The sequence below is a fragment of the Pongo abelii genome, chromosome 13 (assembly GCF_028885655.2).
Source record: "Pongo abelii isolate AG06213 chromosome 13, NHGRI_mPonAbe1-v2.0_pri, whole genome shotgun sequence".
Taxonomy (NCBI): Eukaryota; Metazoa; Chordata; class Mammalia; order Primates; family Hominidae; genus Pongo; species Pongo abelii.
Window position 1 is genome coordinate 90,744,483 of NC_071998.2, and position 25,962 is coordinate 90,770,444.

General features: G+C 37.9%; 1 long non-coding RNA gene across 2 annotated transcripts in view; it reads left to right on the forward strand.

Annotated features, from left to right (window-relative positions):
- The window catches only part of LOC129047952 (uncharacterized), a 60,659-nt gene extending 34,966 nt beyond the window's left edge, over positions 1 to 25,693 (forward strand). Inside the window, exons 4-7 of one of the 2 annotated variants that reach the window (XR_010136568.1) lie at positions 1,159 to 1,269; positions 2,474 to 2,540; positions 21,082 to 21,231; positions 25,001 to 25,693. This is a non-coding gene — a long non-coding RNA (uncharacterized LOC129047952). Of the gene's footprint in view, positions 1 to 1,158; positions 1,270 to 2,473; positions 2,541 to 21,081; positions 21,232 to 22,637; positions 22,792 to 25,000 lie in introns of those variants that run through there. The other variant, XR_008509883.2, reaches the window with a different exon arrangement.
- Positions 25,694 to 25,962: the final 269 nt, after the last annotated feature.

Below are 25,962 nucleotides of genomic sequence, written 5' to 3' on the forward strand. Positions count from 1 at the left end.
TCTGGATAGACATGGAATTGTATCCACCCTACTCCAACTCACAGCAGGGGATTAGGGTCTGGGCTTATTTATACCCCAGATCTTCCCAGCTAAGTCCAGAAAATGAAGGATGAATCGAAGTGAATTCTAGTCTTGAATGTTTACCACATTCAAGGGATGTTAGCCACAGCAGAATTGTACTCATCATACTTCTTATTACAAATAGTACCATAGAACTCCCGGAGATACTGCAGGACAAATGAACCTTAGCCACAAATTTTTGTCAGTGTTTTTTCAAAAGCCTTGGGCCCTGGTTTTAAGTAGAAGTATACCCCTTCAGGCTGGAATTCAATAAGACTCCCCGAGTAGTAGCTGTCCCTTGATGAGTTCACTTAGCCCAGTGGTATTTCAGCCATGTTCAAAGCTACATTTGTAAGAACAGAGTCTAATCTTTAAATATGTCCAATACCCTATAGCCCATCATAGCCATGTTCAGCAGACAAGTTTCACAATCTCAGCGTTTCAAAGCCAATGAAAGTCTCAAGAGTAGATTGTTGACCATAAAAGAAGTAGGGGCACAAAACTAGACCAGGTCTGTTCACACTTTAGGAAACATTTCAGAAATTACCTACCATCAGCTGGGCATGATGGCTCATGCCTATAGTCCCAGCTTCTCAGGAGGCTGAGACAGGAGGATTGCTTGAGCTCAGGAGTTCGAGGCTTCAGTGGGCCATGATCGCACCCCTGCACTACAGGCTGGGTGACAAAGAGACAGCCACATCTCTACAGAAAAGTTAATGAATAAATTGAAAGAAGAAATCATCCAGCAACTACGAATGCGTGGTCAAGAAGCTTAAGACTGCTGTTTCAGAGACAGAACATCACTCTAGTTGCCCATCATTGGTCATTCAAGTAGGAAAGGATGTCTCACCTGCCTAGATTCTTCCTCATATATGGGCACAGACTGTGCCAAGGCCCCAGCAGGTCTGATGGACCGATGTTGAGTAGTAGTCATTCCACCTTCTTGCTAGTATGCACACAGGAACAAAGCTTGGACAGACAGCCATGCTAGCTTATTTAAGAAGAATCTGACAAAGCCCTCCAATAGCTAGGCACCTAAGGCACTATCACCCAAGTAATAGCAGCTAATAGTGATCCTCTCTCATCTCTCTACTCCAGTCACCCCAGCCAGAAATAGCAAATCCGTCCATGCCAAAATGATGTACACTCATTGCAGCACTCCTGAAGCATAAAAAATTCTCCCATACAGGAAATTTCTTTGGCCTGCAGGTAAGCATGTCATTTTTCCACTTTCTCATTTAAAAAACACTAACACATTTGACTACTTCATATTTTTAGATGCTATAAATAAAATCATAGCCAAAATTAAAAGGCAAACAACCAACTAGAAAAAGTATTTACAGCAAATATGAAAGAGAAACAGTTCATATCTTTGTTGTTTGAGAAACTAATTAGTAAAAAAAAAAAGCAGTCACAAAAAGACAATGAATCAAAGAGAAATTATAACTATTATAAAATACATACACAGAGGCCATCAAAAATTTTATTTCAAAGAATGCACATTTCTCTTATTATTTGGTTTCCTAACAAAATGTTTTTAATGATTTTTAAATTAGACCTAGACAACTACCTCTTTTACCACCAGTCCTTCCCCAACCCTAGGTGTGAGCTCACATGAGCCCCTCAGAGCCCATAGGTCCCAATGTGATAGACCAAGTATATCAGCTTCATTTCCTCTCTGAATGCCCCCTGTCTCTTTCTCTGGTAATTTTTCATAAGGAACACAGCAAAAGGAAAACAAGTCTGGAAATCAGGTACCTCATACCTGAAAATATATGTTTGTTTTTTCATAAAGAAAAGCAATTCTAACTGTACAGCATAAAGCAAATGTATGAGATTGGGAGGATGTGAACTGGTTTGCTAAGGATACAATTGAACTTGAATTACGAATTCACAAAATGTAAGCAACAATCATTGAAGAGTGTAGAAAATATACTGCTGACCTAGAACCCTGGCTTTCACACTTTCACAGCTTTTCAGAACACAAGAATCATTCACTAAATACTGACAAGAATTCTTAGAATATAACAGAGAGAAGAGACAGATTTGTCCCTGCCCTTTGATGGGTGTCTTAGCAAGTCAGTGGATTCTCTGACTAGCTGGTTTAATTAAACCCAAAGCAGCTGAGATCTGACCCCTAGAAATAAAGAAAGATCTCCACAGACCAGAATGTATCCCAAGAAGAAACTTCGACTCTAGATAGGATAATCAGATTAGAAAGAAGTGTTCATTCTAGGCAGGAATCATAGAATTTTAGATTAGAGAAGACCTAACACCTAAAGTGCCTACGTAATGCACGAATGGATGAACATGCAGTTCTCCTGGGAATACACCACCTTACAATTGTTGAATAGAACTTTCTTCCATACCATATACTAACTTGAAATCTTCCTCCCTGTTTGTTTAACTTTAGACCTAGGTGGTGTGGCACACATCACTTGGAAATCTGTCCTGCTTGCTTCCATCTAATATTGGACCAGGTAATGTTGCTAATCTGAGTGTGACAGTATAAGGAGTGAATGGAATCCTGTGAGTATCCTTTTAATGTGTCCTCGCCCATCCTTTCTTCCTTCCCTCTGGCTCAGAGGAAGAGGGTCTCCCCTCCATCAAAAGTTCCTCTTTCCATCTGCACTCTACCCCAGTGGTTCTCAAACTTTAAGGTGTATCAGAATTGCCTGGAGAGCTTAATAAAACACAGATTAGGAGTTACCATTCCAAAGTTGCTGATTCACTAGGTCTTGGATGTGGCTCAAGAATTTGTGTTTCTAAGTTCCCAGATGATGCTGATGCTGCTGGTCCAGGAGCCACACTCTAAGAACCACCACTCTACGTTAGGGGTCAAAAACCTTCTATCGAGGGCTGGACAGTAAATAGTTCAGACTTTGCAGGCCATATGTTCTCAGTTGCAACTACTCAACTCTACCATTGTCGTGTGAAAACAAACAGACACAATACATAAATGAGTAGATATTCACTGTATTCCAATAAAACTTTAGCCACAAAAAAATAGGTCGTGGACCAGCATATGTGCTGTCATTTATCAAATTCTGCACCAGACCCTTGCTGCTCAGAGTTCTACTCTCATCCCTTCCCTTTACACCCAAGTTTCTTGAACAAGTCAGCGCTCATTGTCTCCTCTTCTATACTTCTCATTCTTTCTGCAACCCCCATAATCTGGCTTCCACACCTTCTATTCCACTGAAATTGCTCTCAGCAGTCACCAGTGCTATCATATGAGAGTTTTCAGTCCTTTTCTTATTTATACGTTTCTCTTGCAACGGCGATGTTGACCACTCATCTTTTTCAGTTTCCTCTGTTGGCTTCTTTGACATCACTTTCTCACAGCTCCCAGCATACTTTTCTCTCTGCTGCTGCTGAGTTTTCCATTTCTCTGACTAGGACCAGCTTCACAGAAGTGAAACCAGTGCAGTGGCACAAGACCCAGTGCTCAGAAGGGCACTTGCTTGGGATTTAATGTTTTGCAGTCACTATCTTGAAATTCTCTTTTTTAAATTTTATTTTATTATTATTATACTTTAAGTTTTAGGGTACATGTGCACAATGTGCAGGTTAGTTACATATGTATACATGTGCCATGCTGGTGTGCTGCACCCATTAACTCACCATTTAGCATTAGGTATATCTCCTAATGCTATCCCTCCCCACTCCCCCCACCCCACAACAGTCCCCAGAGTGTGATGTTCCCCTTCCTGTGTCCATGTGTTCTCATTGTTCAATTCCCATCTATGAGTGAGAAGATATGGTGTTTGGTTTTTTGTCCTTGCAATAGTTTACTGAAAATGATGGTTTCCAATTTCATCCATGTCCCTATAAAAGACATGAACTCATCATTTTTTATGGCTGCATAGTATTCCATGGTGTATATATGCCACATTTTCTTAATCCAGTCTATCATTGTTGGACATTTGGGTTGGTTCCAAGTCTTTGCTATTGTGAATCATGCCGCAATAAACATACGTGTGCGTGTGTCTTTATAGCAGCATGATTTATAGTCCTTTGAGTGTATACCCAGTAATGGGATGGCTGGGTCAAAAGGTATTTCTAGTTCTAGATCCCTGAGGAATCGCCACACTGACTTCCAAAATGGTTGAACTAGTTTACAGTCCCACCAACAGTGTAAAAGTGTTCCTATTTCTCCACATCCTCTCCAGCACCTGTTGTTTCCTGACTTTTTAATGATTGCCATTCTAACTGGTGTGAGATGGTATCTCATTGTGGTTTTGATTTGCATTTCTCTGATGGCCAGTGATGATGAGCATTTTTTCTTGTGTCTTTTGGCTGCATAAATGTCTTCTTTTGAGAAGTGTCTATTCATATCTTTCGCCCACTTTTTGATGGGGTTGTTTGTTTTTTTCTTGTAAATTTGTTTGAGTTCATTGTAGATTCTGGATATTAGCCCTTTGTCAGATGAGTAGGTTGCAAAAATTTTCTCCCATTTTGTAGGTTGCCTGTTCACTCTGATGGTAGTTTCTTTTGCTGTGCAGAAGCTCTTGAGTTTAATTAGATCCCATTTGTCAATTTTGGCTTTTGTTGCCATTGCTTTTGGTGTTTTAGACATGAAGTCCTTGCCCGTGCCTATGTCCTGAATGGTAATGCCTAGGTTTTCTTCTAGCGTTTTTATGGTTTTAGGTCTAACATGTAAGTCTTTAATCCATCTTGAATTAATTTTTGTATAAGGTGTAAGGAAGGGATCCAGTTTCAGCTTTCTACATACGGCTAGCCAGTTTTCCCAGCACCATTTATTAAATAGGGAATCCTTTCCCCATTGCTTGTTTTTGTCAGGTTTGTCAAAGATCAGATAGTTGTAGATATGTGGCGTTATTTCTGAGGGCTCTGTTCTGTTCCATTGATCTATATCTCTGTTTTGGTACCAGTACCATGCTGTTTTGGTTACTGTAGCCTTGTAGTATAGTTTGAAGTCAGGTAGTGTGATGCCTCCAGCTTTGTTCTTTTGGCTTAGGATTGACTTGGCGATGCAGGCTCTTTTTTTTGTAATCCAGCATATAAACAGAACCAAAGACAAAAACCACATGATTATCTCAATAGATGCAGAAAAGGCCTTTGACAAAATTCAACAACCCTTCATGCTAAAAACTCTCAGTAAATTAGGTATTGATGGGACGTATCTCAAAATAATAAGAGCTATCTATGACAAACCCACAGCCAATATCATACTGAATGGGCAAAAACTGGAAGCATTCCCTTTGAAAACTGGCACAAGACAGGGATGCCCTCCCTCACCACTCCTATTCAACATAGTGTTGGAAGTTCTGGCCAGGGCAATTAGGCAGGAGAAGGAAATAAAGGGTATTCAATTAGGAAAAGAGGAAGTCAAATTGTCCCTGTTTACAGATGACATGATTGGATATCTAGAAAACCCCATTGTCTCAGCCCAAAATCTCCTTAAGCTGATAAGCAACTTCAGCAAAGTCTCAGGATACAAAATCAATGTACAAAAATCACAAGCATTCTTATACACCAATAACCAGACAATCAGAGAGCCAAATCATGAGTGAACTCCCATTCACAATTGCTTCAAAGAGAATAAAATACCTAGGAATCCAACTTACTAGGGACATGAAGGACCTCTTCAAGGAGAACTACAAACCACTGCTCAATGAAATAAAAGAGGATACAAAGAAATGGAAGAACATTCCATGCTCATGGGTAGGAAGAATCAATATCATGAAAATGGCCATACTGCCCAAGGTAATTTATAGATTCAATGCCATCCCCATGAAGCTACCAATGACTTTCTTCACAGAATTGAAATTTTTAATTTTATCTTTGAATTTCTGTTTTATAAGTGAAGTCCAATGGGACAATGAAAACATGTGCTGGGCTTGGATCCTCAGCTCATGTTCATCCTGTCTCCTACCATTTCCCAGAGGTGAGTTATCAGTACCTACTGGTATTCCCCCTTTGCATCCCTGGTCCTGCCTGGTCTTCCCCTCTCACCCTGCACCTCATGAGTGCTGCCACCCTTTGCCCCTGGGAAGGGCCTGCATAGTGTCCAAGGAGTTGAGTGCACATTTCATTCCTGCATAACACTGGCAGCATTCTGGCACATGTGGCTGGTAATGTGGTGGGGTTGCATGTTGGCACATAAACCTCTTAGCCACCCCCATGCAGGTACTGAGCATGTTGTGACACAGAGGTTTAAAGATCCTTAGGGATCATCCATATGCCATAAGTTAGGGCAGCAGATCATGGATAGAGGAGATGCCCAGCTTGACTTCCTCAAACTTCACTGTTGGCCAGGGCATGGGCATGGCAGAAGGGAAGAAGTAGCAGCCTTCAGGCCCAAGCAAACACGCAGGGCTCCCAGGCACTTATGAGGGTCTGCGCTTGTCCCACATTCCTTTGGCCAGCCCCATTGCTGGAGGAATAGGAGGAGATCTTTCCTTTTTCCTCCAACCTTCCTGAGTCTGGCTTGAATTTGTCTCTTCTGTATAGCTCAAGGCACCCTCCAGAGATGAGCCATGAAATATAAATATTCTGATATTTGCATTAAAACTTGGCATTGCTAAAGGAAGCCAGTCACAAAGACCACATATTGTATGATTCAATTTACATTACATGTCCAGAATAGACAAAACTACAGAGATAGAAAGTAGATTAATGGTTGCCTAGGACTGGGGAAGAGGATAATTGAGATTGCTAATGGGCAGAGGGGTGTTTTTTTCTGAGATGATGAAAATGTTCTAAAATTAAATTGTGGTGATGGTTGCACAACTCTGTGAACATACTAAAAACCACTGAACGAAGCATTTTAAATGGATGAATTTATTGTATGTAAATTTATGTCAATAAAGCTGTTAAAAACTGGCATTGCACAATATAAAGATGAATGATAAAATTCAGCTAATAATTTAAAGTTTTAGTTTTTCCTTATTTGGAATGATACTAAGTAGCAAGCAAAACCACCATGATGGCTAGACAGAGATCATGGAAGAAAGGAAAATACTTTGCAATACACCTTTAACAGTGCTTTTTTTCCCTGCATTTTGAACAATGGCTTTCATATTTTTATTTATATTAGCTCTGCCTCCGATCTCTTAAATACTGGTATTTTCCATGGTTTTGCCTGAGCCTTTTTTTTTTTTTTTCACAATTTCCCCAGGCAGACTTATCCAAGCTACAACATGTTCCCTCATGACTCCCAAATGTTATCTCCAGCCCAGACCACCTCACATACAAATATCCAAAGGTACATATCCAGTGAATAGCTCAAAATATACTTCAAACTCAATATATGTAAACTTGTACTCATAATCTGCTCCTTCTCTACATTCTTCATTTTGTTGAAGGACATTACCATCCACTAAACTGCTAAAACCAGAAACACTGGAGTCCTCCTGTTATTTCTTCCCACCTCCTTTCATCCAACTACTCTCTAAATCCTACAAATTCTAAAACCCAAGCGTTTTCAAATCTAGGCCTTCTTTTTTTTTATGTGAAATTATTATTATTTAAATAATTTCAACTTTTATTTTAGATTCAGCGTGCATATGTGCAGTTTGTTACCCTGGGTAGATTGCATGATGCTAAGGTTTGGGATATGCTTGATCCTGTCACCCAGGTACTGAGCATAGTACCCAACAGTTATTCAATACTCGCCCCTACCTCCCATACTCCCCGCTCTAGTAGTCCCCAGTGTCTATCATGTCTACTTTTGCCAACTTTATGTCCATGGGTACCCATTGTTTAGCTCTAACTTACAAGTGAGATTTTGCAGTATTTGGTTTTCTGTTTCTGTGTTAATCTGTTTAGGATAATGGCCTCTGCCTGCATCCATGTTGCTACAAAGAACATGATTTCATTCTTTTTATGGCTGCATAGTATTCCATGGTGTATATGTACTACATTTTCTTTATCTAATCCATGATTGATGGGCACTTAGGTTGATTACATGTCTTTGCTATTGTGAATAGTGCTATGAAAAACATATGAATGCATGTGCTTTTTTGGTAGAATGATTTATTTTGTTTTGGATATATATCCAGTAATGGGATTTCTAGGTTAAATGGTAATTCTGTGTTAAGTTCTTTGAGAAATCTCCAAACTGATTTCCACAGTAGTTGAACTAATTTACATTCCCTCCAACAGTATATAAGCATTCCCTTTTCTCTGCAACCTCACCAGCATCTGTTCTTATTTTTTGACTTTTTAATAATAGCCACTCTAACTGGTGTGAGACGGTATTGCACTGTGGTTTTGATTTGCATTTCTCTGCTGATTAGTGATGTTGAGCATTTTTTCATGTTTCTTGGCCACTTGCATGTCTTCTTTTGAAAAGTGTCTGTTTATGTCTTTTGCCCATTTTTTAACCTTCTTGGTTAGATGTATTCTAGTTGGGAGAGGTGGTGTTGGGGGGCCTTTTTGTTTGGTTTTGGTTTTGGTTTTTTATAGGCCCTCTTCTTAATCTCCTCTGCTTCTGGCCTCGTTCATACCCCCATCAAATCTTACCTTGACTATTAAAAAGGTTTTGTTATGCGTCTTTTTGTCTTTAACCTTAACCACCTGCAAAAAATTCATGGTTCACCTTTTCTAAAATGTAAATCTGACCATGTCACTTCCCAGCTCAAAACAATTAGATGTGTCACCATAGCCTACGAGATAAAACAGAAATGTCTCATCATGGTATACAAGTCCCTTAGATATATAAAGCCTTTTTAAAATTTCATGATAGTATTTTCATAATAGAGAAACACTGAAAACAACATAAATGCACAATGAAAACATGGTCAAGTAACTTGTGTTATATCAACTTGATGAGTGGACTCACTTAAAATGTTAAAATATTAATTGTAAAAATAAATGTCAGTTTATTCATGTGGTATTTTATTATATTATGCAGTCATTTAAAATCATGTTGAAAAATAGTTTACTAAAACCTTTATTTCCATTAGTATGACGGGCTAGGTGCCAAAATTGACCATCTCTGTTAAGATAAAAAACAACTAAAACTAAAATACTAAAACTGAAAGGTAAAAATGGTTATATATTTTAAATTAATGATATGGCAAGAATATAAAAGATACCGAAGCCAAACTTTAGAAAAGACACCACTGCAGCTGGCTGTCTCCATTAGAACACTTGCCAAATCAGCTCAATTTGAGTTTAACTTTTCAAAATTTTCTGGGTATTGCCTCAATGTGAGAAATCAATGGGCAAACTCTTCCCACAAAGTTGAGATCTCAAAGGGCTATGCCCCTGCAATAAGAATTAACCAGAAATAAACTGACTCCACCTTCAAAGAACTGGTAGTGACAGCCAGCCTTTATGTGGTTTTATACCCACAATTTACATTACTTGATAAGTTTATGTTTGTTTTTGAGACAGAGTCTCACTCTGTAGCCCAGGCTGGAGTGCAGTGGCATGATCTCGGCTCACTGCAACCTCCACCTCCCAGGTTCTCCTGCTTCAGCCTCCCAAGTAGCTGGGACTACAGGAGTGTACCAACATGCCCTGCTAATTTTTGTATATTTAGTAGAGACGGGGTTTCACTATGTTGGCCAGCCAGTTTCAAACTCCTGGCCTCAAGTGATCCGCCTGTCTCAACCTCCTGAAGTGCTGGGATTACAGGCATGAGCCACCATGCCCGATGAACTCAGCAGTTGTTGTTGTTGTTTGTTTTTCAAGACGAAGTCTCACTCTGTCACCCAGGCTGGAGTGCAGTGGGACGATCTCGGCTCACCTGCAACCTCTGCCTCCCGGGTTCAAGCGATTCTCCTGCCTCAGCCTCCCAAGTAGCTGGGATTACAGGCGTGTGCCACTGCACCTGGCTAATTTTTTGTATTTTTTAGTAGAGACGGGGTTTCACCATGTTGGCCAGGCTGGTTTTGAACCCCTGACCTCAGGTAATCCGCCCACCTCAGCCTCCCAAAGTGCTGGAATTACAGGCATGAGCCACTGTGCCCGGCCAACTCAGCAGATTTTTTTAAAGTTAAGAACCCAGAAATCGACCCACACATATATGGAAACTTGGTTTATGACATAGCTAGCATTGCAAATCAGTGGGGAAAGAATAAATATTTAACGAATTGTTCTTGGATAATTGGTTATCCTTATTGTTACAGTTTGAATATTTGTCCCCTCCCAGACTCATGTTACAATTTAATTGCCATTGTAACAGTATTAAAGAGATGGAACCTTTAAGAGGTGATTGGGCCATGACTGCTCTGCTCTCATGAATGGATTAATGGCATTATTATGGGAGTGGGTTCCTTATAAAAGGGCAAGTTTGGCCCCTTTTTGCCTGTCTCTCTCTCCCTCTCTTTCGCCCTCACCCTCTCTTGGCCTTTTGGCCATGGGATGACACAGCAAGAAAGTCTTTGCCAGATCTTTGACTTCCCATCCTCCAGAACTGTGAGCCAATAATTTTCTATTTATTATAAAATACCCAATCTGTGGTATTTTGTTATAGCAGTGCAAAATGAACTAATATACTTATTTAAAAGAAAAAAAAAAGAAAGGCTAGGCATGGTGGCTCACGCCTATAATCCCAGCACTTTGGGAGGCTGAGGCAGAAGGATTCCCTGAGCCCAGGAGTTCAAGACCAACATGGGCAACATAGCAAGATCCCATCTCTCAAAAAAAAAAAATAGAAAAATTAGCTGGGCATGGTGCCACATGCCTATAGTCCCTGCTACTTAGAAGGCTGAGGATGGCTTCAGCCCGGGAGTTCAAGGCTGCCGTAAGCTACAGATCGTGAGAGAATGAGACCCTGTCTTAAAAAAAGAGAGAGATACAGAAAGAAAATGTACTTTACATCACATTATACACAAAATCAATTCTATGTGGATTAAAAACATAACTATGGAAGAGAGAACTATAACATTAAAGAAGACAGTGTAGAAGAACATCCTTAACACCTTGAGGAGAGAAATTTTTCTTAACAAGACTCAAAGGGCACAATTATTCAAAGAAAAGTTTGATAAATTTGACTGTATCAAAATTAAAATTATCTATTTACTACTAGGCACTATAAAGGTAGTGGAAAACAGAATGGGAGAAGATATTTGAACCCATGTAACTCAGAAAATTGATATCCAGAATATATATTAAAAAAAACTCCTACAAACCAATAAGAAAAGAAAACCCAAGAGAACTATGAACAAAAGATTTGAACAAGCACGCCATAGAAGAGAACCCATATGAAAAGATGTTCTGCCTCATTACTAGTTGGAAAAATTTATATTAAAACCAAATAAGAAAGATTCTCAAACTCACCAGATTAGCAAAAATTATATCTGATAATATCAAGTGAGCATTGGCAAGGATATGAGGCAACCAGCATTCTTACACATTGCTAGTAGAAATATAATTTGGTACAACCACTTTGGAAAACAATTTGGCATTACCCATATATTTGAAGAGATACACACCAATGACCCAACAGAATTACTCATACATTATAAAGAAACTCTTAGACATTTGTAATAGAAATTGTGTTATTAAAATATTCTTTACATTACCATTTACAGTAGGAAAAACTGGAATTTGCCCAAATGTTTATCATGGACAATAAGTTGTGGTGCATTCATATAATGAAATACTTGACAACCATGTAGATGAATACAATATAACACAATGACATAGAAAAAACATAGGGATTTAATACTGGGTGAAAAAACAAATTACAAATAAATGTGTTCACATTTTTTAGTCCATTTAAATATAGATTAAAATATCCACTAAACTGTATGCTCTTTAGGAATATAACCAAATATGGTAAAATTATAAAGAGAACTAAGATACAATAAACACAAGATTTAGGAGGGTGATCACATGGCCTCTGTAGGGGTAATGAAGAGGACGAGGTGGGAAATAAGAACACAGAGGCCTCCAAAGATAACAGCAATGTTCTTTATCTTAAATTGAATGATAGGCATATGGGTGTTGATTTACGGTGATTTCGTATAACTTTTATAAATTTTTATATATATATATATTCAACATTTAATACACAGTTTTTTAAAAAGAACATCTGCTGACACGTAAAAATACATGATATTCTGTTAAAATGATCATTATAAATAATACAAGGTAGTGGCATGGAAACATGCTTTTGATATGTTATTTAAAAATTAGGAAAGAAAATTATGTATCAAAAAATATGATTACAACAACACACAAATTATAGTTATAAATGGGCACAAAGCAAGGGAAAATAAAGACATGATTTTTAGTTTTTCTTCTTTATTTCTATCTCCATTAATGTGGTCATAATTCTGTGCCAATAATGAAGTGATATATTTAAAACAGAAAATTGATGCTCTAAACAGGTCTCCCATTAAAGCTATTTAGACTATGGGCCAAATAACCAAGGTATCACCCTTCACCTGGTGGCAATTTATCTCCACTGCAAAGTAGCCAAGGGAAAAAAATCAATGTCCTTATTGCTGCATTTGTGAGCCTTGCTTTATATAACAACCAAAACACGCCTCATCAGCCTCCCTCATCCATGTTACCTTCATCCTTGCAGCCATAGAAACACAGCACCTACAGCACCTAGACAGCTGAGAAAGGCCACAAAATCTTCTCGAAGACCAACTCTGCAATCCAATGACCTCATTTTGTAAAAGGCATTGATAGTAGTTCTACAAAAGAGAAAGATTATGATCAATTTATTATTTGTTACTAATGGACAAAGAGAGAAAATATAACTTAAGGAAGCTGTATCAGGTTCTATTTGATTTGCAACCAAAACTGTTCTTACTATTCTACATTTAAGTGTCATGGATAATTCAAAGTCATTAGAGACACATAATCTCAATCACATTAAGAAGTAATCTAAATGTTTTTAAAAGTGATACAAAAAGTAGTGAGGAGTATTATTACTTCCAGTTGTACCTGCCCAAATATTTAAGTTTGCAAAAGAATAGAAAATGAAGTGCAAATTATTGATGGTGTTGAAATGACTTTAAATCACAACTGAAGTGTTCATACCATCAAACTTGGAAGAAAAAAAAATCAATACTGCTATATTGAAGTTAAGAATAAATTAGAGGCATGTAAAAGTCTGGAATAACAATATGCTATAAAAATTACTGATATAAAAATATGTCATTTAACAAATTTGATACTACAGAGGCATAAAATTCTACATAGAGTCTGGAAGCAACCATGTGAACATAAGGAGGTAGCTGGGGTAGTGCCAACATGGTTAATTCAGAAAGAAACTCAAATTTATAACTGGTTAGGTTTAATTTCTGTTTTGAAGATAAATTACATGCCAGAAATCTATATGCTTCCATTTTTTCTACTGATATTTAAAGGTAAAAACTGGACAATACAAAAAATATATTTTCAGTAAATATTTTCCCTCTTTTCTCCCTCGAATATCATGAATACCTCAGTTCACACACATATGCACACACACACACACACACACACACATACATTTAGATGCATACCTCCTAAGCTAGATTTTCAGTAATGAACAATTCCAGGTTACCAACTATAATGTAATATATAGGTAGAAAATATAGTAATTGTTTAAAAACTAGTTGCATAATTTTGGTGTTTAAAAGAATGTTCAAAGATTTTTAAAGAAATTTATTTATGAAAAGTTGGAAAAGAAGCCTAAGTTGATTGACAGTTTGGAGTTTGTGTTTCCACCATCTGATCATAGCCAAAATGCAAATGCGATTAAGTTCTGAAAGACAGGAATTGCAAAGTGTCTGCAGCTTATTAGAATCTTCCCTCTAGGTACCATTCAGCAAGGGCATCAATCAAAGGTGGCCCCCCACCTTATTGTGTTAGGAGCCTCTTAGATTAGGGAAGGGGAAATATCTGGTTCATTGGTGGAATTATTATTGAAAGATCAGATTCTAGATTCATGCCTGGGATCAACAGGAAAAAGAACAGAGGTGGTTTATCTCATGGTATGGCATACAAGGAGAAAATGGTGGCAGAGGTGCCATATCTTTGTCCTAAGCAAATTCTGCAATTACCTGCATCATTAGGAGATGAAACACACTCACACACATACACACATACCTTTACAAGTACATTTCTTCATGTACATAAAAGTTACATAAATGCAAAACCCAATGTGTATACTCATTCAACAAAGATATTCAGCAGCTCATTTAGAAAATCAATTTTTATGCATCCATTTGACAAACTGAGTCATAATTGTAAGTACCACACGTTGTTCTAGGCACCTAAAGATACAAAATAAGAAGAATTGGTCATGCTCCAATCTTATTCACAATCTAAACTAAAAGATATAAAAATCATCTAGTGGAGGAATGTACAAAGTATTATGAAGGCATAGAGAAAAAATAACTAACTCTTCCTAAAGGAACTCATAGAGTTTTCTCAGAAGAAGTAACATTTGCTTTTGGTCTTGAAAGATAGATAAGGATTTGTCAGGTGAGAAGATTGGTAAATGCATTCCATTCATCAATTAATCAACAAACAGGGTCTTTTAAGTTTTTCCAGGATCTGTGCATGTTACTTAGAATAGAAATACAAGCCAAATTGCACATTCCAGGAGATGTAGTCTAGCAGTTTAGAGGCAGGTGAGTAAGATCCCATAAAGAAACAGATTGGAGGGAATGGTAATGGATATTGCGATTCAAAGGAATACTACAGGAAGTTATCTTACGAGATGAATAATATCTTTCTAAATCACTCTCTTGGGAGTTCTACTTCCACATGGGATGTAAAAAGCTAGAAAAATATCTGTCCAACGTTCACAACAATAAAGCCGGATAGGCTACAAATCAGAGCTTTTCTTGAACTATTAGAGAGTTGCAATCATAGAACAAGTAACCTGAATTCTAAGGAAAGATGGGCCCTCCAAGGAGAGCCAGGACATGACCTCTGGTTCACCTGAGCCAAAGCACCAGAGAAAGAGACACTGGGTGGAATACAAGTGGGTAAGAATTCAGCAAAAAAAATTTAACTAATTGCAAAAGGTCAAATGTGACCTAGCTTTTACCTCTCTCAATTCATGGCAGCTACACTGCAACCATTTGAAATAATAGGTTTGGATAGAAAGGCAGCAGCTTATTTCAGTTCAGGAATAGCTGGGTTTTCCAACCCCGTCAGCCCCTGCATTTCTAGACTGTCTCTATTCCCTCTGTTTTTGCTCTCAAACCAGCTAATTCTTGCCTGATTTCAGCTTATTCTTGGAAGATGTTGCTTAAAACAGAAAGTAAAAGCCAAAACACACTAGCACTCTGGCTCCTTGTAACCACTTCCCCTCAAGTATTCACATAAGGATCAAATAAGTGATCTTGTGTTCATTGAACACAAGAAAAAGTCTTCAAGTGGTTAAAAAAAAAATGCCTATTGTGAGACTATACTAATTCATTAACTTCTATATATCTAAGAATCCCAATCTATTCCTATTTCAAAATCATTACTAGCAGAAAACAAAACAGGACTAGAAACAAAATAGAGTACAGAAATACAACCATATATATATACAGTCAAGTGACTATTGACAAAGCCACCAAAGTAATTCAATGGCAAAAGAAAAATCTCTTCAACGACTGGGTTGGAATAACTGGATATAGATAACAAAAACAAAAACAAAAAGGGAGAGAGAAAGAACCTTGACCCCTACCTCACACCACATCCAAAAAAATCCATATGAGAAGGGTTATAGAGTTAAATATAAATACAAAATAATACAGTTACAAAGGAAAAAAAAGTGGAAGAAAATGTTTGCAACCTTGCAATGGGCAAACATTTTTCAAGAACATACAAAGCATAAACCATAAAATAAAAACACTGATAGACTGTACTACCTAAAACTGTAAAATATTTGCTCATCAAGACACTGTCAAGAAAATAAATCACAAGCCACACACTGAGAAAAAAATTCAGTAGATAGATAGATATGTAGATAGATCTATATATAGTGAATATTTTATATATAAAAATATAAAATATATACATTATATATATTTATAATTTATACTTTATATATAAATTATATATAATATACTTATATTTATATTTTTATATATTATACATAATATATATTTATGTATTATATAAATATAAAATGTATATATAAAATATAAAACATATCTATATATAGTGAATATTATGTATATAAATGTATAATATATATCTCTTTGACAAATATATTACATATAGAACATACAAAGAAATTCTATAAATCAATAATAAAAAGACAAATCATTTTTTAAATAAGACTTGAACAGACAGCCACAAAAGAAGATATACAAATGGCCAACAAGCACATATAAAGATACTCAACTTTATACGTTTCATGCAAAGTAAAACACACACATATACACACATACACACATACGTGACTGAAATTTTTAAAAAAAGAAAAGATTAACAACATCAAATGTTGGAAAGAATGTGGAGCAATCCAAATTTTCATTTATTGCTGGTGGGAGTATAAAATGACGCAATAACTTTGGAAAACTGTTTAGCAGTTTCTTAAAGAGTTAAACATATGTCTACCCTGTGGCCGGGCAATTCTACTCCTAGATATTTTCCCAAGAGAAATGAAAACGTATGCTTACATAAAGCCCTATATAAAAATGTTCATAGCAGCTTTATTCATAATAGCCAAAAACTAGAAAAAACCCAGATGTACGTCAACAGGCAAAAGTGTTTTTTTAAAACTGTGGCATATTCAAAGAATAGAATATTACTCAGCAATAGAAAGAAATGATCTACTGATATACACAACATGAATGAATCTCAAAAGTATTATGTCCGGTGAAAGAAACAAAACACAAAAGAACATATACTGTATGATTCCAGTCATAAGAAATTCTAGAATAAACTAAACTAACCTATGTGATAGAAAGCAGATCAGCAGTTGATTGGGGGGTGAGTTTGGAAATTGAGTGGGAAGAAGCATGAGGGAACATCATTTTGGGTTGATAAAAATATTTTGTGTCTTGATATGCAGTTATCAAAAGTGATTGAACTTGAAGAGTTGAGCATTTCACTGTATACAAATTATACTTCAATTTTTTTAAAGGTTAATAAATGTTGTTGCTAAAGGATTAGACTTCAGGTAGTACTTCCCTAGATATAATTTCTAAAAATGTAAATTTTTCCTGAAGTCCTGGATCTGCACTGACTTTTGACATACATGAAGCTTAATTCTCCTTTTATTTCAACGAACTTTCTATGCTTAGGTTGGAGGAGTGGTCATCCTACCCATCTGAAATGTTCACCTCAAATCCTTGGGGCAGGGGGAAGTAGCGTGTCAGAAGAAACTGTGAAAACAGTGGGATAAATCGGGAATACTACAAAAATAATAGACCCACCCTACTATGGGACTGTGGTTCAGAGCTAGCTCTCCAAGTGTGAAACCACGAAAGGCAGCTATCAGAGGGTGATTCTTCACATGCACCCCCTCTGTGCACAGATGTGGAGGGGCAGTGAAAAAGTCTTGCCTTATGTTTTCAACTAACCATAAACTGAACAAGTTACCCAATTCGTTGGCTTGAACTTTTTTGTTTTGTCTTTACACCAGTCAACTTGGAATTTAATCTTGGCTGGATGAAGCCACCTGAGTTTTGCTTTCACAAAAGACTTTGCAAAGAGAGGAACACAAAGACTTTCACTTAAATGCCTTGTTTTGCAAGTGCATTAAGTCATTGGTGCCCACCTCAAGTTGGTTTTACATCCAAAAAGAACCAATTTGGCCCGTAATCCCCGACAGCAGCTGGCACAAACTGCGCATACCACTACCATCTTAGAACTGAAGTCTTTGGGCATACCTGCAAAGGGAAGAAAAAAGTTCCAGCCGAGGAAGTCAATAACTTCCTTTTTAATGTGCTTATTCAATGCTGAGACAAGTGTTACTGGATTTTAGAGACATTTGGAATAAGAATGGAAGTTTGGTGCACTTGGTCACAGGAACACCCTGTGACTTCTCAGACCTAGAAACAAATTACTTATTAATTTTTTAGAAAAAAAAAAGCATCTTGATGATGCACTAGGTCCTTGTTATTTACAAATGGATTGGTCTTACAGAATCTGATTCTAGACCACAATACTCACTAGTAAAAGCTACAAGCTAAGTATAATTTCTCCAGTTGTGACTAGTGTATGCAGAGATAAGAAGCCTCTAGCCTTCTGGCTAGAACTGGCCATAAGCTTAATTTGTATTCATCCCTAAACAAATATTATATTCTTAGAGCAACCATGATATGATGAATTTGGTACACTTATGGTACACTGCAGTCCACATACTAATCTCCTTTCTGGTAGTATATAACCTGATAGATATACTGTTATTTAATTAAGGGAAGTATATATGAAGTTTTAATTTTTTAAACTATGTTTAGTGGCGAATTTTCTGATTTTTCTTGGTGGACTAATACCCTTTTTCTTCTGTGGCCACCTCTTGGCAAGTTCATCTACTACATCAGTTGTTCTACCCTGTTGTACTACCTAGTTGTTCCACACAATTCAGCTCTGAGTCCACTATTATGTTTCCTCATTATCCCCTCTACTTATAGATTCCTCCCGTCACATTATTTTAACCACCAACAAATTTATTGACAGTTCTCAATCTTACAACTTCAATCCTTTTGTTGTTTTTATAAATCCCAATCCAAATGCTTACTAGATGCATTTTCACTTGGATAACTCAACATGTCCCCAACCCTGCATATCAAACCAGCACCACCTCCCATTTTCCATAATATCTGTTAATACTAACACTGGATAGGAAGACTCCCAAATCCAAAACTTTACTTGCTGATTCACTTTTCTCCTTTCTTTATCTGCATCCCATCAGTCATCAAGTCCTGGTAATCTTCTTTCATAATGTTCTCTCCTCACCACCATCTCTGTTGTCCAATCCGACAAGATCTCTCTCTTGGACTACTGTAACAAGCTTGTACTAGTTTTCCTGAGTGTCAACTCCCCTCTATTCTCCAAATAGCATCAAGAATACCCATTTCAAAATGCAAAATTGAACATGTTAACTCCTGATTTAAATGTCCAATACCTTGTTGTTGCTTCTGAAATGAAAACAAAGAACCCAGTATTATCTGGCTCCTGCCTTTCTTTCCAGCCTCATGTCAGCCACTCTCTACCTTTCTTGCCGTATGCTAAATCTCCTGGTCATCTTTCACATTTTAAATCCATGCTCCCTGCCACAGGTCCTTTGCACACACTGCTTCCACTGTCTGGAATGCTGTTGTCCCTTTCCTTACCTCCCTTTGCATAGTTTACTACTATTCACCCTCCCATTCTCAATTCAAACATCTGTTGTTTTTTTTCTCCAAAGAAGCCATCCCTGATCTCTATCTGCACAAACTAGATCAAATTCAATTCTGTTATACATTCTCATATCTTCTTGTACTTTTCCTTCACAGCATCATCATATGTATTTGTCTGATGAATGTCTGACTCCCTTACTGGTCTAAGAACTCTAAAATGGCAAGAATCATGCCTATTTGACTCACTATTAAATCATCAGCACAATGCCTTGCACTTACTAAACATTTGAATTAATGAAAGAAGATTTTTATATTTGTCTCTTTTTTTGTCTTCTCATTGTCACCACCATTGCTCTGACCCTTTTTAAGCTCATGCTTTGGAGACCAAAGTACTATCTGGTCTTCTGTTCCCAACCTCTCCCCTTTCAAATTTAATTTGCACATCTCTAGATCAATCATCTCAAAACATTGTTTTTATTGTGACCCTTTTCTGATTAAGAATCATTCATTGCCTACAGATTGAAGTTGAAAATCTTTACCCTAACCTTCCTATCTTTCCTTGATCAGTTCCTAGCCCATCTTTCCAGGTTTCTATCTCTCTTCTCTACAAAACTCTCCAACTCAGTTTCATTGAGGTACACATTCAGGACTTTCCCCAGATCACTGTACAGGCTGTTCACGGAATAGATGCCATGCCGTGAACGGCCCCTGGGATGCCATTTGTATCAGTGCTTATGTGAGTTACACCCCTGGAGTTATGCAAGGCACAAATGATGTGGCCAAACGTAGCAGCCCCGTAAACATCTTAAATTTGTTCTTTCTTGTTTCCCATCTTTGATAAAACTTTTGCTTTTTCTGGAATGCCTTCCTTTGGTCTCAATCCATCAAACTTTAACCTGTCTCCATAGTCCTTCCTTCTATTCCTAGCAACAGTGATCTGCATCACTGAATTCCTATAACACATCAAACCTGTGCCATTCTCTTTATATACACTATAGTCTTTATATACTGGTTTTTAACTTTCCTTGTGCATTTTAGTGTAGAGTAGTAGAAAGAGCACTGGAATTGGAGTCAGAAATCATGTCTAGGTTTACTTCAGTGGCACCAAGGGCACTTCAGACAGCACAAATGGTTGATCTCCAGTAAGTTGCTTAGCTTGTCAGAACCATCATTTCCTGTCTGAAAAGTATGAGTAACAGTACCTCACAGGTTGTTGTGAGGATACTCCACGGGTTTAATCCACAGCCTATTGAAAGAATAATAATTTGCTTGCAAGCATTTTGCAAATAATGAAGCACTGTGATGGCTAACCTTATGTGTCAACTTGACTGGGCCATGGAATGCCCAGATACCTGGTTAAACTTTATTTTGGGGTGTGTCTGTGAGGTTGTTTCCAGAAGATATTAGCATTTTAACTGGTGAACTGAGTAAAGGAGATGGCCTCCCCAATGCGAGTGGGCAACATCCAATCCATTAACGGCCTGAATAGAATTAAAAAGCTGGGGAAAGTTCAATTTGCTCTCTCCCTAACTGCTGGAGCTGGACCATGTATCTTCTCCTGCCCTTGGGTTCCTGGATCTCAGACCTTCATGTTTAGACTGGGAGCCACACCAACAGCTCTTTAGCTCTCTCGCTGTAAGGACTTTGAACTATACCACTGGTTTACCTGGGTCTCCAGTTTGCACACAACAGACTGTGGGATGTCTTGGCCTCCGTAATTGCATAGGCCAATTCCTTATAATAAACCTCATATGTGTATGATATATATAACATAACCAATTATGACCTATTGGTTCTGTTTCTCCAGAGAACGCTGACTAATACCAGAACTATATAAAGTGTTTGCTGCTAGTTCGTAATTGTCTTGCAATCAGACTAGAAGCTCCTTGCCTGAAAGGGGTGGTGTGTCACACCCCTAGGTGTCTCTCAGAGTGCCTAGCACAGTGTCCTACACATGGTAAGTGGTCAGTAAATATTTTCTGTGTAAAGAATGACATCCTGGAAGCTGCAGACAACAGATGACCACAGCTCTGCTGCTCATGGCTGCCATCCAGTCTGCCATTGCTGTATTTAATGCCTCTCTTTCCTGCTGCACCCATCCTCCAGTCTGCAGATTCCAGGCCTGCATAGGCACCACATACTCAATTTGCAGCCATGAGCCTAGGAGCTATGTAATATGGGGTCAGTCGCTTCTAGGTACTTTTCATTTTGTCCACTTGAAGTACAGAATAGGAGCAATGATAACATGCTAGAACTAGAGTTTCTTGTGCCATGTTAGGCACCATGGGAATTAGTACCGTGAGTTCTCTCAGGAGGTCATCCAATTCTCTGTGAGTTGTATGCCCCACAGAAGGTGAACAGGGTGGAAATCACACCTTAGTCTAATCAATGGGGAATGTCAGGAGTTCTTATGTAATCATTTGAGAATGTATATCATCATCAACAGAGCAGGGCTGGGAGTGAGGATGGGGGATGGAAAAAGCATCGAAAATATACAAAAAAATCCCTAAACTCTTAGAATTAAAAAAGACTTTTGGTGTCATTTAGGCCAAATTCAATACAATCAGATTCAATATCTACTCTTAATATGTCTTGTGCCCTTTACCTAGACATATCCAATGACAGAAAACTCACTGTCTATGAAGACAGTCCATTGATAGACCAACTGTAATTTTCATTTTAGAGTGCATCTAATCCAAACCCTGATTTCAGATTATGAAACTGAGGCCTGAAGAGTTAAGAGACTTGAATCATACAGTAACATAGAGGCACAGCTAGAACAGGCTTCTGTCACCTTCTGCCCATAACAGAAAGCTACAACACTTTCGCAACCCCATTCCATCTTTTACTCCTTCCCTTTGCTCCTGGATCTGTCTCCAGAGCAACAGGAACTTTGTCTAATTCCTCTTCCACGTGACAGCTTTCAGATTTTTCAAGAAAGCTTTATTTCAGCTTCTGAATCTGTCTCCAAGAGAAGTCATATTCTCCATCCCAGTCCTTTCCATTTTCTTCACTTGGCATGAGTCTACACTCTTTACCACTTTCAGCACTCAATCTCCCACAAGGTATAGACACTTTTTAAATTAGAGATACCCGGAATTGAACACAAAATCTTGGCGATGAAAAATACAGTGGGCCATGAGCTTCCCTTGATCCTGACCCCTCACTTCTACCATTATTCCCAAAGATTGCTTTACCTTTTTAGCAACCACATCATACTGCTAAACCTGCTATAATAATGACCTACCTAACACTTACTACGTGCCAGGCATTGCTCTAAGTACTTTACATGTCTTAACTCATTTAATTCTTACAATTCCAACAATATCAGTTGGAACTAATATTATCATCTTCATTTTCCAGGTAAGAAAAGTGAAACAGATTTTAAGAAACATACCCAAGATCATACAACTTGTAAATGGCAGAGCTAGGGTTCCGACCCAGGCAGATGGTCCCAAAGTCCACAATCTGAATTTAATGCTACAGCTGACTTAATGAAAAATAAACTTCTTTTTTTAAAAAAAAATATATTGACTCTGTTCCTGGCTGAAGGGAGATCTTTCACGATCTGTAAATGGAGGTGTTTTGCTTTCTTTTGCATGCATCCCTATTAAATTTCAGATTTGCAGTTTGGGTTTCTCCTCCTTCTCCTTTTAAACTTCTATACTTCAATATATTGGCTATTTTTCTCCAGGTTGCATCATCTTCCAAGCTAATAATATGCTTTCTAGCTGTTCCTCTTTAAGTTGTCGACAATATATATATACATATGACTAACAAAGGGCCTGGTGACATAACTTGATTGGTAGCAAAAAATAGGGTAAAGGTTGACCCCTTTTTGCTCGTCTTGTTTGGCCAACTAAAAAGCTACGTAACTGTTTTTTTGGCCCTTAACTCTTCATTTTATCAGAAGGATATGATAAAAAAGAAACTTAACAAACACTGCGTGAAAATCAGGACATACTAAGGATGCAGGATTTACCCAACCTATGTGCCTAGAATACCTTTCAAAAATGGAAATAAGTTTAGTATGGTCTGATTTGTTCTTTGGAAATCTATGTTACCTCCAAATTATTACATCTTGTAGTAAATTACCCAAATGGTGCCTGAAGTTGTCATCAAGCTTACTGACCTTTAGTGTCCAATATTCACCTTTTGTCCTTTTTTAAGTTTATTGGAACTAATAGGTCTTTCTTACTCAAACACATATGCACATTCTTTTAGTACCATAGGTGGTTGGTCATCTGAACCTAGGAACTAAAACATATTTTCATAACTTCAGACACTTAAATTCAATTGCCTGCTTGATATCTTCATTTAGATATCTATGAGGCATTTCCAATTTAAAATGTCTTAACCAGAGCTTCTAATTTTACCCCATTCCAAAACCTGCTCCTCCCACAGTCTTCCTAATCTCAATAGACAACTAAGCCAATGGAGTTGTTCTTGATTCTTCTTCTCTTACATTCTGTAGGCAATCCACTAGCAAAATCCTGTGGGCTCTGCCTTCAAAATATATCCAGAATCCAACCACTTCTCAACACCTCCACTGCTACATTCTGGTCCAAGCCAACTTCATCTCTCTTGAGGACTATTACAGTAGCCTCCTAATTGGTATCTCTACTTCCACTCTTATTCTGTGTAGAGATGCTATTGGCACCCTCAGGTTTCCTGGACTACCTTTTATTAATTTGGTTGATGAGCCCCTTTCCCAGCTGCTGTGAATACCTCAAAGAGAATTGCCCTTGGGCAATGGAAGCCACCCCACCTGCAGGTGCTTGGGATTTACACTGTCTATCCACTTCCCCAGAGTATTTACCCAATAAGCAGGATGAGGGTAAAAAGCCCCTCTTGCTTGTCTCAATGAGGAAAAAACTCTACAGAATAACTTATGTTCCAGAACAAATCAGGCTGAAGCTACTCATTACCTGAAATCACATTCTTGCCCATCCTCTATCCTGTTCCCTCCAGAAATCATGCACATCCCCATCTTAGGTTCGACCTCTAAGGAACTCAGCCTAACGCATTTTCCTTACAGCACCCAGAGTGATCCTGTCAAAATGTTCACATCATTCCTTTGTTCCAAATTCCCCATTGGCTTTCCGTCTCACTAAGGAAAAAAAATCCAAAGTCTTTGCCATGGCCTAAAAGAACCTACAATTTCTTCCCCAGCTAACTTTTTAACTTCATCTCCTTTCACTCTCCCCTTCCTCTGTGCCACTCCACTCTAATTGGTCTCCTTGACATTCCTCAAAATGCTATGCAAACTCCTGCATCAAAGCCTTTGTACCCAAGTGTTCTCCACCAAAAAAGCTCTTCCCCCAGAGAGCCACTAGGCTTCCTCACTTCTTTCAAGTCTCTGTTCAAATGTCACTTATTACAGAGGCCTTCTCTAACCACTCTAGCAAAAAGCAGCACACACATCTCACATCCCATCACTCCGTCTTCGTGATCTATCTCTCTGTTCACGACCCTGTTCCCTCTATCCTCATGACCCTACCATGAGAATATACGTTCCCTAAAAACAGGAGCACTGCCTTGTACACTCTTGTTTTCCCAGAACCTAGAACAGTGTCTGGCATATATTAGGCACTAAATATATTTGCTGAATTATTTAAGTAGACTTTCTTTTGACTTCCCACACACAAACCCCAAAAACACACACACCCAACAACTATCTTTGATTTCAAAGTCCTGTTAACAATATTCATTCTATTTTTTTATAGCTTGGGAACAATTACCTGTGACAGAGACAACAGAAGCAAAACAGAAGTTGAGTTGTTACGACGTTTTGCTGTAATCTATTAATGAAAACCTTTAAAAAAGAAAGAAAGAGAAATATGTATAATATGTGGAAGTCGAGAAACAATAGAGCGTTGCAATCCAGAAAGCTTGAGAATTGCACTGTTAGCTCAAATGGCTCATAGACAAGTTGCCAGGCAGATAACTCCAAAATACAAAGCACAGTTGCTACCATTAGAGAAAACGAAAGAAATTAAATTTAAAGTTAAGAAAAACTTGTGTAACAAAGACCATCAATATTTAAAATCAAAGCAAGCCCAATACTTATTTAATTAGATAAAAAGTCCTTTTTACTCACAGGAAGGGTTTTGTGGTAGGTTCTTGAAATGGACAAAAAGTAACAGAAGAATTTTGGATTTGTGGCACTGTGAGTTATAAGTAGACCATGGAAATGAAACTAATGTCCACCCTATAATTTTTTAATGTACAAAATTGAGCCTTGTGACAGAAGTACTGATGGTATGAGAGGCAGGGGTTGATCCAGGAAGGAACGTCACACTTCACTCAGCTCAAATCACGACTCAAAAATCTAGTAAAACACTCCTTACCCCACAGCTTAGGACATCACCTGAGCCTATCCCAAATACTCTTAATAATCCCTTATTTTTTACCAAAAAAATAATAATAATTAATGCAAAGCATCATCAAAAGTCAGTCTGAACTGTGCATCTGTTAGCAAACAGGCATGCAGGCAGTATTCATTCTAATGCGTGTGCAGTGACTTGGGGGAGAGGTTTGTGTCAGGCTCCATACCCCAGGCCCCATAAATATATATACTTACTATGTACCCACAAAATTAAAATTTAAAAAAATTTTTAAGTCACATATGAACATCTTTTCTTTTCAGAGCAGGGTATGTCTGTGGCTACATGTTCAGCCTCACTCA